Source organism: Brachyhypopomus gauderio, unplaced genomic scaffold (genome assembly GCF_052324685.1).
Source record: "Brachyhypopomus gauderio isolate BG-103 unplaced genomic scaffold, BGAUD_0.2 sc220, whole genome shotgun sequence".
Classification (NCBI taxonomy): Eukaryota; Metazoa; Chordata; class Actinopteri; order Gymnotiformes; family Hypopomidae; genus Brachyhypopomus; species Brachyhypopomus gauderio.
Genome location: NW_027507041.1, coordinates 140,001 through 152,500, shown reverse-complemented (window position 1 = coordinate 152,500; position 12,500 = coordinate 140,001).

Here is a 12,500-nt window from a genome sequence, read left to right as displayed (position 1 = left end):
GCATTTCGGTCGGGCGCAAGCAGTGGTTCGAAGGCCTGAGAGACACGGATGTCTTTGACCTCCATCAGCAGGGGTCACTTATCCCTCCCCTTAAGCCGTCAAGGTGCATTAGAGTCGGGCTAGTTCACCTTAACGCACTGCCTTTCTTCTGATCCTTATTATGGTACAATCATATAAGGCTCAGAAAGCATGCTCCCCTATATACCTGCTGGTAGGTGTTTGCATTACACCGTTAGCGCATTCCTCCAGGGTCGGGGAGATGCCAGACAGCCATGCCCGCCAAGGCAAATCTTCCCTCGGACACACCTCTGAGACTCGATTGCCGAAAGGGCATGGCTGATTCAATAAGTGGTTCGTGGCAATGGTATAACACCTACCATTCTCAAACACATGGGGGGGGTTTACGGCCTTAGAGCGCACCTAGGTACTATGCCATTGGATCCGGTAAGGCCAGCCGAAACCAGCATCTTCCGGGCTTGCGCATAGCACCCTCCGGATACGCACAGGTCGAAATACATTACGTGAGGATGGAGGTAGGACGACCTCCATAAGGGGGAGCATCACGCCTCCACCCTTGCCCAGCGTGGGCACTTTGCTCGGGCACAGCCCGTGTCATTTAAAGGCCTGGATCTTTTCAGACCTCCGGGGGGGGCCTCACTCCCCCCCTACTTTGCTCAGAGGGAGCCTCTTACTCGGATAAAGTGATATAGTGTCTGCCATTGCAGGCCTGGATCATCTGTGACTTCCAGGGAGAGGCCTCTCAACTCCTCTCTTAAGCCGAAGCGTGCACTTTAAACGGATAAAGTGTGTGGCATTACATGCCTTTAAGCCTGGAACCTTTCTGACATCCACATATAGGGCCCTCATGCTTAATCATAAGCCCAACATGTACACTTTAATCGGATAAAGTGTGTGACATTACATGCTTTCATGCATGGAGCCTTTCTGACATCCACACATAGGGCCCTCATGCTTAATCATAAGCCCAACATGTACACTTTAATCGGATAAAGTGTGTGACATTACATGCTTTCATGCATGGAGCCTTTCTGACATCCACACATAGGGCCCTCATGCTTAATCATAAGCCCAAATGTGCACTTTAATCGGATAAAGTGTGTGACATTACATGCTTTCATGCATGGAGCCTTTCTGACATCCACAGAGAGGCCCCTCATCCTCTCTCATAAGCCCAAGAGTGTCATTTAGTCGGATAAATTGTGTGGCATTACATGCCTTTATTCCTGGATCCTTCCTCACATCCAGAGAGAGGCATACCAACCTACTCTCATAAGCCCAACATGTACACTTTAATCGGATAAAGTGTGTGACATTACATGCTTTCATGCATGGAGCCTTTCTGACATCCACACATAGGGCCCTCATGCTTAATCATAAGCCCAAATGTGCACTTTAATCGGATAAAGTGTGTGGCATTACATGCTTTCATGCATGGAGCCTTTCTGACATCCACACATAGGGCCCTCATGCTTAATCATAAGCCCAAATGTGCACTTTAATCGGATAAAGTGTGTGACATTACATGCCTTTAAGCCTGGAACCTTTCTGACATCCACATATAGGGCCCTCATGCTTAATCATAAGCCCAACATGTACACTTTAATCGGATAAAGTGTGTGGCATTACATGCTTTCATGCATGGAGCCTTTCTGACATCCACACATAGGGCCCTCATGCTTAATCATAAGCCCAAATGTGCACTTTAATCGGATAAAGTGTGTGACATTACATGCCTTTAAGCCTGGAACCTTTCTGACATCCACATATAGGGCCCTCATGCTTAATCATAAGCCCAACATGTACACTTTAATCGGATAAAGTGTGTGGCATTACATGCTTTCATGCATGGAGCCTTTCTGACATCCACACATAGGGCCCTCATGCTTAATCATAAGCCCAAATGTGCACTTTAATCGGATAAAGTGTGTGACATTACATGCCTTTAAGCCTGGAACCTTTCTGACATCCACATATAGGGCCCTCATGCTTAATCATAAGCCCAACATGTACACTTTAATCGGATAAAGTGTGTGACATTACATGCCTTTAAGCCTGGAACCTTTCTGACATCCACATATAGGGCCCTCATGCTTAATCATAAGCCCAACATGTACACTTTAATCGGATAAAGTGTGTGACATTACATGCCTTTAAGCCTGGAACCTTTCTGACATCCACATATAGGGCCCTCATGCTTAATCATAAGCCCAACATGTACACTTTAATCGGATAAAGTGTGTGACATTACATGCTTTCATGCATGGAGCCTTTCTGACATCCACAGAGAGGCCCCTCATCCTCTCTCATAAGCCCAAGAGTGTCATTTAGTCGGATAAATTGTGTGGCATTACATGCCTTTATTCCTGGATCCTTCCTCACATCCAGAGAGAGGCATACCAACCTACTCTCATAAGCCCAAAAGTGCACTTTATTCGGATAAAGTGTGCAAAATTCCATGCATGGATCATTTGTGAGATCCATAAAGAGGCCTCTCAAATCCTCTAAAATGCCCAGGGAGTGACCTTTGGTCGGGCAAAGCGTGCGCCATAATCCTTGTCTTCATTTATGGTATACCATATATGTGGCTTTCAGAAGACCCTCTCCCCTATATACCTGATGGTAGGTGTTTGCATATCACCCATTCATAAAATCATCCAGACAGGGGGAATGAGATGCATGTCCGTCTGGGTGCACATTCGGCGGGCACTGTCAGAGGATCGAGGCCTCTGGATGATCCACCCCTTGGTCAAAATTGGAACATAGTGCGATTTTTGAACACAAAATCATACGTATGGTATAACATTTTTATCGACATAGAATTATTTTCGCCGAAAACTGACGCCTATGGTATACCAAATGAAGCGACATAGAATATTTTCCACTTGAAAACTTCGTGCTGCTGGTATATTTATGGACTTTGTGCATATTCTGAAGATTACTACTTGTATATGGTCTAACTCAGGAAGGGAAATAGACTAATTTCCAACAAAAACCTCATGCTACTGGTAAATTTAAGGACTCTGTGCATTGCCTGAAGATTACTACTTGTATAAGGTATAACTCAGGAAGGGAAATAGACTAATTTCCAACAAAAACCTCATGCTACTGGTATATTTAAGGACTCTGTGCATTGCCTGATATGACACTTCAGAGTCAATTTACACCTATTTCTAAGCAAGATAGAAAAAAAAACTGACAATTTTTCTTGATCCTGGGGATGTACCCGAGCTAAAGAGCATGTTTTTCGGACACTTTTATGCTTTTTTCCCTTAAAGCCACCACCTGGCAATGTTATAGCATTGGACTCTGTGCATTTCCTGAAGAAAATATCTTGTGTATGGTCTAACAAAGTAAGGGACATAGACTAATTCACTCATAAAACTCCATGCTTCTGGTATATTTAGGGACTTTGTGCAATTTCTGACTTGAAAACCTCCACATGATGTTGGTATAATAACTTTACCTCATGCCCAGATGAGTGCACCTTCATCGGACACTTCAACTAGGCTGAGGTGTCTGGAGGGTCCACCCAGTGGCACGTACATATGGTATAACAGAAAAAAAACGATGGAGTACCGGTGACATCTTGTGGACTTTAAGAGTCAATGCGCCTTCCAAATAAGATTAAACTGTGCACTTTTTTTCTAACAGCATTTAACCATGGTATAATTTAAACTAAACTCTCCTCTTTTATTCTAAGTTCATTTGGCCATGGTATATTTTATTTAAAATGGCCTTTTTTACTCAAAGTGTCTTTTCTACTGGTATATTTAATTTAAAAAGGCCTCTATTTTATTCTAAGTGTCTATGCCTCTGGTATATTTTATTTAAAAAGGCCTCTTTTTTATTCTAAGTGTCTATGCCTCTGGTATATTTAATTTAAAAAGGCCTCTTTTTTATTCTAAGTGTCTATGCCTCTGGTATATTTAATTTAAAAAGGCCTCTTTTTTATTCTAAGTGTCTATGCCTCTGGTATATTTTATTTAAAAAGGCCTCTATTTTATTCTAAGTGTCTATGCCTCTGGTATATTTAATTTAAAAAGGCCTCTATTTTATTCTAAGTGTCTATGCCTCTGGTATATTTAATTTAAAAAGGCCTCTATTTTATTCTAAGTGTCTATGCCTCTGGTATATTTAATTTAAAAAGGTCTCTATTTTAGTCTAAGTGTCTATGCTACTGGTATATTTTATTTAAAACGGCCTCTATTTTAGTCTAAGTGTCTATGCCTCTGGTATATTTTATTTAAAAAGGCCTCTATTTTATTCTAAGTGTCTATGCCTCTGGTATATTTAATTTAAAAAGGCCTCTATTTTATTCTAAGTGTCTATGCCTCTGGTATATTTAATTTAAAAAGGTCTCTATTTTATTCTAAGTGTCTATGCTACTGGTATATTTTATTTAAAACGGCCTCTATTTTAGTCTAAGTGTCTATGCCTCTGGTATATTTAATTTAAAAAGGCCTCTATTTTATTCTAAGTGTCTATGCCTCTGGTATATTTAATTTAAAAAGGCCTCTATTTTATTCTAAGTGTCTATGCTACTGGTATATTTTATTTAAAACGGCCTCTTTTTTATTCTAAGTGTCTATGCTGCTGGTATATTCTTGGACTTTGAAAAATCTTAACAGCGCCTAACCCTTAAATAGGGATGGTCGGAATACGGAACACGCAATACGCAATGTGCAATCCCAGCGCGACCTACTGCTTAGGGATGGCTGCAATACGGAACACGCAATGCGCAATACGCAATGAGCAATCCCAGCGCGACCTACTGCTTAGGGATGGCTGCAATACGGAACACGCAATACGCAATGAGCAATCCCAGCGCGACCTACTGCTTAGGGATGGCTGCAATACGGAACACGCAATGCGCAATGTGGAATGTGCCTTTCCCGCCCTCTTGATTAGGGACCAGGTGTGTTCTATTAAGGAAGCTTAATAACTTTACCTCATGCCCAGATGAGTGCACCTTCATTGGACACTCCAAGTGGACAGATGTGTCTGGAGGAGCCACCCAGTGGCAAATGCGTATGGTATAACAGAAAAAATGGACTTAGTGCATTTTCTGATCAGACACTTCAGACTGGATTTACACCTATTTCTAAGCAAGATAGAGAAAAAAACTGACAATTTTTCTTGATCCTGGGGATGTACCTGAGCTAAAGAGCATGTTTTTTGGACACTTTTATGCTTTTTTCACTAAAAGCCACCACCTGCTGCTGGTATATTTAAGGACTCTGTGCATTGCCTGAAGATTACTACTTGTATATGGTCTAACTCAGGAAGGGAAATAGACTAATTTCCAACAAAAACCTCATGCTACTGGTAAATTTAAGGACTCTGTGCATTGCCTGAAGATTACTACTTGTATATGGTCTAACTCAGGAAGGGAAATAGACTAATTTCCAACAAAAACCTCATGCTACTGGTAAATTTAAGGACTCTGTGCATTGCCTGAAGATTACTACTTGTATATGGTCTAACTCAGGAAGGGAAATAGACTAATTTCCAACAAAAACCTCATGCTACTGGTATATTTAAGGACTCTGTGCATTGCCTGATATGACACTTCAGAGTCAATTTACACCTATTTCTAAGCAAGATAGAAAAAAAAACTGACAATTTTTCTTGATCCTGGGGATGTACCCGAGCTAAAGAGCATGTTTTTCGGACACTTTTATGCTTTTTTCCCTTAAAGCCACCACCTGGCAATGTTATAGCATTGGACTCTGTGCATTTCCTGAAGAAAATATCTTGTGTATGGTCTAACAAAGTAAGGGACATAGACTAATTCACTCATAAAACTCCATGCTTCTGGTATATTTAGGGACTTTGTGCAATTTCTGACTTGAAAACCTCCACATGATGTTGGTATAATAACTTTACCTCATGCCCAGATGAGTGCACCTTCATCGGACACTTCAACTAGGCTGAGGTGTCTGGAGGGTCCACCCAGTGGCACGTACATATGGTATAACAGAAAAAAAACGATGGAGTACCGGTGACATCTTGTGGACTTTAAGAGTCAATGCGCCTTCCAAATAAGATTAAACTGTGCACTTTTTTTCTAACAGCATTTAACCATGGTATAATTTAAACTAAACTCTCCTCTTTTATTCTAAGTTCATTTGGCCATGGTATATTTTATTTAAAATGGCCTTTTTTACTCAAAGTGTCTTTTCTACTGGTATATTTAATTTAAAAAGGCCTCTATTTTATTCTAAGTGTCTATGCCTCTGGTATATTTTATTTAAAAAGGCCTCTTTTTTATTCTAAGTGTCTATGCCTCTGGTATATTTAATTTAAAAAGGCCTCTTTTTTATTCTAAGTGTCTATGCCTCTGGTATATTTTATTTAAAAAGGCCTCTATTTTATTCTAAGTGTCTATGCCTCTGGTATATTTAATTTAAAAAGGCCTCTATTTTATTCTAAGTGTCTATGCCTCTGGTATATTTAATTTAAAAAGGCCTCTATTTTATTCTAAGTGTCTATGCCTCTGGTATATTTAATTTAAAAAGGTCTCTATTTTAGTCTAAGTGTCTATGCTACTGGTATATTTTATTTAAAACGGCCTCTATTTTAGTCTAAGTGTCTATGCCTCTGGTATATTTTATTTAAAAAGGCCTCTATTTTATTCTAAGTGTCTATGCCTCTGGTATATTTAATTTAAAAAGGCCTCTATTTTATTCTAAGTGTCTATGCCTCTGGTATATTTAATTTAAAAAGGTCTCTATTTTATTCTAAGTGTCTATGCTACTGGTATATTTTATTTAAAACGGCCTCTATTTTAGTCTAAGTGTCTATGCCTCTGGTATATTTAATTTAAAAAGGCCTCTATTTTATTCTAAGTGTCTATGCCTCTGGTATATTTAATTTAAAAAGGCCTCTATTTTATTCTAAGTGTCTATGCTACTGGTATATTTTATTTAAAACGGCCTCTTTTTTATTCTAAGTGTCTATGCTGCTGGTATATTCTTGGACTTTGAAAAATCTTAACAGCGCCTAACCCTTAAATAGGGATGGTCGGAATACGGAACACGCAATACGCAATGTGCAATCCCAGCGCGACCTACTGCTTAGGGATGGCTGCAATACGGAACACGCAATGCGCAATACGCAATGAGCAATCCCAGCGCGACCTACTGCTTAGGGATGGCTGCAATACGGAACACGCAATACGCAATGAGCAATCCCAGCGCGACCTACTGCTTAGGGATGGCTGCAATACGGAACACGCAATGCGCAATGTGGAATGTGCCTTTCCCGCCCTCTTGATTAGGGACCAGGTGTGTTCTATTAAGGAAGCTTAATAACTTTACCTCATGCCCAGATGAGTGCACCTTCATTGGACACTCCAAGTGGACAGATGTGTCTGGAGGAGCCACCCAGTGGCAAATGCGTATGGTATAACAGAAAAAATGGACTTAGTGCATTTTCTGATCAGACACTTCAGACTGGATTTACACCTATTTCTAAGCAAGATAGAGAAAAAAACTGACAATTTTTCTTGATCCTGGGGATGTACCTGAGCTAAAGAGCATGTTTTTTGGACACTTTTATGCTTTTTTCACTAAAAGCCACCACCTGCTGCTGGTATATTTAAGGACTCTGTGCATTGCCTGAAGATTACTACTTGTATATGGTCTAACTCAGGAAGGGAAATAGACTAATTTCCAACAAAAACCTCATGCTACTGGTAAATTTAAGGACTCTGTGCATTGCCTGAAGATTACTACTTGTATATGGTCTAACTCAGGAAGGGAAATAGACTAATTTCCAACAAAAACCTCATGCTACTGGTAAATTTAAGGACTCTGTGCATTGCCTGAAGATTACTACTTGTATATGGTCTAACTCAGGAAGGGAAATAGACTAATTTCCAACAAAAACCTCATGCTACTGGTATATTTAAGGACTCTGTGCATTGCCTGATATGACACTTCAGAGTCAATTTACACCTATTTCTAAGCAAGATAGAAAAAAAAACTGACAATTTTTCTTGATCCTGGGGATGTACCCGAGCTAAAGAGCATGTTTTTCGGACACTTTTATGCTTTTTTCCCTTAAAGCCACCACCTGGCAATGTTATAGCATTGGACTCTGTGCATTTCCTGAAGAAAATATCTTGTGTATGGTCTAACAAAGTAAGGGACATAGACTAATTCACTCATAAAACTCCATGCTTCTGGTATATTTAGGGACTTTGTGCAATTTCTGACTTGAAAACCTCCACATGATGTTGGTATAATAACTTTACCTCATGCCCAGATGAGTGCACCTTCATCGGACACTTCAACTAGGCTGAGGTGTCTGGAGGGTCCACCCAGTGGCACGTACATATGGTATAACAGAAAAAAAACGATGGAGTACCGGTGACATCTTGTGGACTTTAAGAGTCAATGCGCCTTCCAAATAAGATTAAACTGTGCACTTTTTTTCTAACAGCATTTAACCATGGTATAATTTAAACTAAACTCTCCTCTTTTATTCTAAGTTCATTTGGCCATGGTATATTTTATTTAAAATGGCCTTTTTTACTCAAAGTGTCTTTTCTACTGGTATATTTAATTTAAAAAGGCCTCTATTTTATTCTAAGTGTCTATGCCTCTGGTATATTTTATTTAAAAAGGCCTCTTTTTTATTCTAAGTGTCTATGCCTCTGGTATATTTAATTTAAAAAGGCCTCTTTTTTATTCTAAGTGTCTATGCCTCTGGTATATTTTATTTAAAAAGGCCTCTATTTTATTCTAAGTGTCTATGCCTCTGGTATATTTAATTTAAAAAGGCCTCTATTTTATTCTAAGTGTCTATGCCTCTGGTATATTTAATTTAAAAAGGCCTCTATTTTATTCTAAGTGTCTATGCCTCTGGTATATTTAATTTAAAAAGGTCTCTATTTTAGTCTAAGTGTCTATGCTACTGGTATATTTTATTTAAAACGGCCTCTATTTTAGTCTAAGTGTCTATGCCTCTGGTATATTTTATTTAAAAAGGCCTCTATTTTATTCTAAGTGTCTATGCCTCTGGTATATTTAATTTAAAAAGGCCTCTATTTTATTCTAAGTGTCTATGCCTCTGGTATATTTAATTTAAAAAGGTCTCTATTTTATTCTAAGTGTCTATGCTACTGGTATATTTTATTTAAAACGGCCTCTATTTTAGTCTAAGTGTCTATGCCTCTGGTATATTTAATTTAAAAAGGCCTCTATTTTATTCTAAGTGTCTATGCCTCTGGTATATTTAATTTAAAAAGGCCTCTATTTTTTTTCTAAGTGTCTATGCCTCTGGTATATTTAATTTAAAACGGCCTCTATTTTTTTCTAAGTGTCTATGCCTCTGGTATATTTAATTTAAAAAGGCCTCTATTTTTTTCTAAGTGTCTATGCCTCTGGTATATTTAATTTAAAAAGGCAATACGGAACACGCAATGCGCAATGTGGAATGTGCCTTTCCCGCCCTCTTGATTAGGGACCAGGTGTGTTCTATTAAGGAAGCTTAATTAGCATCACAGCGGCTTGAAGATGGCAGGCAGACAGACGGTAAGTACCGCATTTCGGGCATTTTAAAACTAAATTAATCATATAAATTATAACTAATTTTGTCTCTTTTTTTCACTATCTTTGGCAGAAATGTCCAATGTGTAAAGTTAAGTGCACTAGGCTGAAAAAACACTTAAAAACGGTTCATGAAATCGATGACAAGGAGACCGGTTTGATAGCTAGGCTGGCTAGCAATCGTTGTTCAGTACGGCTAGATTGTGAAATCTGTGACAAGAAGTCTTTGGTGAGGTTGGACATGCACTTAAGCTCTACCCATAATGTACACGGTACCCAAAAAATGAAAATGGTAGCCCAGGCGAAGCGACTTTTTATGGGCAAATTGTTAGAGAAATACCGTAAGACCCAGAGTTCAAAAGACAGTGTAGCCTGTGAGACACCCGAGGAAACTGGTGACAGCCAAACTACATTTAACCCAGAGCCGGACACGTCTGAAGGGTCAAACTGTGATGGCCATGCCGTGGAAGAACCGGCATCCAGCCATTCTGAGTACGAGGCGGTGGGTTCACCATCAAGCTCAAGCGATTCTGAGGCCGAAGGCAACACACTTAGGAAGGGGAGGCATTTGATCTTACCCGAAGCTTTGGAAGGAACCAGGGTGGAAGTGGCCCTAGACGACTACCAGGCCTTTCACGTACGCTCTAATCCCACAGTGAAAGACTCAGAAAACGGCCAACAAAGAAGGACGCACGCCCTAAAATTCATTCTCCACATGGCCGAAGACACAAGCAAGCACGACTTCCATAGCCTTAAATTCATCCACAACCTGGAGAGACTAAGACAGTGGCCGTCTGCTCTGATCCAAAGCAAGTATAGCCACCCTACGGTACATATCATGCTTATAAACGCTATGTCTTTTATAAAGCACGCACGAGCCTTCCACCTGGACACACTGGGCCTTCAAACACACCAGATCAAACAGATACTCCTTCAAATCAAAAAGCTACTGAAGGATCACACTAGACATATGAGATGCCACCGGCAGGCAGTGAGAAGACTTAAATCAAGTATGTTGACATCCACATGCACATTCTGGAGAAATTACATCCATATGCATATGGTATAACCTTTGACTTATCCACTTACAGAACAACTAAAATCCACCCAGGATTTTGAGAGATTTATGAAGATAGCAGTAGTGGAAATACCCAGGCTCATAGGTGAGTGCCATAATACAGACATATCAAGCCCGCAACAGGTGCACATTTATAGGCATACATGTTTTAAACATGGTGGTTTTATCTTCCAGACCAGATGAGGGAGGAGGCCAGAGACGACACATATTGCCTCTTACAAGGGTATCTGACAGGGTATCTCGGGATGGTAACAGGCCATAGACCTGTGGTTCTTTACAATATGACCAAGGACCAAGTAGACAACGCAGACCAAGATGACAAAGGCCGTACAGTCGTCTGGGTAAGCCCACATAAGTCCACCTTACCCCCGCCACACACAGTAACATGAGAGGCATGGGTCTTTTGTAACATCCATATTTCCCCAGGTTGATCGACACAAAACGGACAGGAGATACGGCTCGGCATACCTCGCCCTGATGCCTGAAGAGGCTACATGGTTAAGAGCCATGGCTGACATCTCTTACTGCTATGGAGACAAAAAGTGCTTGTATGTCTTTCAGAGTCAAGGGAAAAAAATGACCAAAATTACCCACCTCTTTCAAAGGGCATGGAAACATGCAGGCATGGATGGACCTATCGGGTTTACCATAATCCGAACATCAGTCAGTAACCAAGTCAGACATCTCAGCACTGAGAACCGCATGTTAGTTTGTAAAAGCATGTGCCATACCATGGAGACTGCAGATCGGTTCTATGCATCTATACCTACCCTGAGTGATGCATTCAGGGTAAGAGAACTCAGAATGCAGGCATTGGATGAACCAATAAAAGGTTGAAAGAGTTATTCGTCTCTGTGTCTATTTAAAACATCCAGAAAATCATCATTCTGTATAAAATACATTGCCTAAAAAGGTGCACTAAGAGCCGGCCACACACAGTAGGATGAGAGCCCTGGATGATTTAATACATCCAGAAAATCATCATTCTGTATAAAATACATTGCCTAAAAAGGTGCACTAAGAGCCGGCCACACACAGTAGGATGAGAGCCCTGGATGATTTAATACATCCAGAAAATCATCATTCTGTATAAAATACATTGCCTAAAAAGGTGCACTAAGAGCCGGCCACACACAGTAGGATGAGAGCCCTGGATGATTTAATACATCCAGAAAATCATCATTCTGTATAAAATACATTGCCTAAAAAGGTGCACTAAGAGCCGGCCACACACAGTAGGATGAGAGCCCTGGATGATTTAATACATCCAGAAAATCATTATTCTGTATTAAATACATAGCCTAAGAATGTGCACTAAGAGCCGGCCACACACAGTAGGCTTATAGGCCTGAATTTAATTCCTCCAGAAACATATGGTATACAGCTTTAAGGAGGAAAATAATTACTACGGTGGAGTAATGCTGCCATCTTTTGGACTTTAAACGCCGGTGCGCCCTGCACATTTGAATGCAAAATGCTGGGTCTTTTTTTTCCTCCAGAAATTAGTAAAATGTTTAAAATAGTTACCCCACTTTAGGCATACTCTGAGCCCGCCACACACACTAGGATGAGACACATGGATGATTTAATACATCCAGAAATTAGTAAAATGTTTAAAATAGTTACCCCACCTTAGGCATACTCTGAGCCCGCCACACACACTAGGATGAGACACATGGATGATTTAATACATCCAGAAATTAGTAAAATGTTTAAAATAGTTACCCCACCTTAGGCATACTCTGAGCCCGCCACACACACTAGGATGAGACACATGGATGATTTAATACATCCAGAAATTAGTAAAATGTTTAAAATAGTTACCCCACTTTAGGCATACTCTGAGC